The sequence below is a fragment of the Martes martes genome (assembly GCF_963455335.1).
Source record: "Martes martes genome assembly, chromosome: 1".
NCBI classification, from domain to species: Eukaryota; Metazoa; Chordata; class Mammalia; order Carnivora; family Mustelidae; genus Martes; species Martes martes.
This window is the reverse complement of record NC_137888.1, coordinates 428,656-430,431: the sequence shown is the minus strand read 5'-3', so window position 1 is coordinate 430,431 and position 1,776 is coordinate 428,656.

The following is a 1,776-nucleotide window of genomic DNA, read 5'->3' as shown; positions in this document are numbered from 1 at the left end:
AGCTTGAAATACTTTGTTTCCCTGGTACTTTCATTTTTGACCATTGGTCATTTAGAAGTATATTGTTTAATTTCCAAATATTTGGGATTTTTATCTTAGCTACTGATTTTCTAATTTAATTCCATTGTGCTTAGAGAATGCACTGCTCGCTTCAATCCTTTCGAATTTCTCGAGACTCATTTCCTGACCAGTGTGTGGTCTTCGTGAATGGTCCGTAAGCTCTTGGAAAGAATGACATGGAGTGTCCCACAAATGCCCATTACTTCAGGCTGGTTCAACCCTCTGGCCACAGTGGCTGAGACAATGTTGAAATCTCCCACTCTGTGTTTTACTGAATTCCCTCTACGGCTGCACGTTTTTGTTTTTTGTATTCTGAAAGGTACATATACATTATTGTGATTAAATACCTCTTCGTTTCTAGTTCTGTTCCTTTTCCTGAAACCTACTTTGGTACTAATATGGTATTTCTTTGTCATGATGGCTTTTGTTATATATTTTTCTAAACTTGTACTTTTATCTTGTATTTTTACAACTAAAATTTCTCAAGGACAACAGAGCTGGGCCGTGATTTCTCATGCCGTGTGACAGTCTGTGCCTTTAGCTGGAGTGCGTAGCCCTTTACAGGGAGTGAAGTGACTCACGTGGCTGGCGCGCCCGTCTTCCAGGGCCACAAGCCGGCGCGCACGGGGGCTCGCGCGGCAGCGGCTGCTCCTCCGCTTCCGAAGGCCACCCCGTTTGGTCTCTGCTGAGCTTCACACATCTGTGCGCTTATGCACCTCACGTCCGGGAGAACCTCAGCCGTTACCCAGCTGTTTTTCTGCCTCCCCCCATCCCCATTTTGTAGAATTTCCAATTCTACGCGTGTTACACCACTCAAGATCACCCAATAGGTCACCGGCGTTTGTCTCTTAAGAATTCTGGCCACCGCGGCTTGTTTCCACTCTCGGCTGTTCCTGCATGGCCCAAGAGCAGCCCCCACCCCTCTGCCCTCCAAGAACCGGCGGGGCATCAAGGACACAGGGTGTCAAGCCCCTGCACCTCACACCCACGAAGGCCTGGCTGCGGGGCAGGTGTCCGAGGCGGCCTAACGCCTTGCAAACGAGCTGTGTGTCCCACTTGTCCCGAGCAAGGTCTTCAGGTGCCCCTGGGGCCAGCCCTGTCCCTGGAGGAAGGCTGGAAATCACCTATCAGTAGTCATCGCGTAGAAACTAATGGTTCAGTTCTTTTCACTGAAGAAAACCCGAAGTTATCTTTACCACCCTCATCCTCCTGAGTGAGGAAAGGTGGGGGGCGTTGCTCTGAGACAGCACCCAAAACCCCAGGTGAAAATGCCCAGGCATGAAGGTCACACACGGCAGAGGGGCCCGTGGCCCTGGTGCCCTCCAGGGGCATCCTCAGCCTCCTTCCACTGCCACCTGTGTGGGCAGCTATCAGGGGATCCCGCTGCGAGCAGACGCCCTACAGGGAGGTGCTGAGACCCACCCACAGCCAGTGGGACCGGAGGGCTATTGTGGGCAAGCTCCAGCCGCCTCCTGGCGAGCTGGGCACTGAAGCCGAGGCCACAGCTGGAACCGACCCAAGCCTGGCACGCGCCTCCCGTCCCATCGACTGCCCTTTGCCTTCGGTTTCTACCTTAATTCCTTTTGCAAACAAAGTGAATCATGAATAAAAATTTATATTGCAGATCAAATGAAAATAAACCAAGCTGAGCAATTAACCTACAATTACCCTGTCAGCAGAGATGAGAAAAGAATGAGGAAGCAACAGGACACAGCA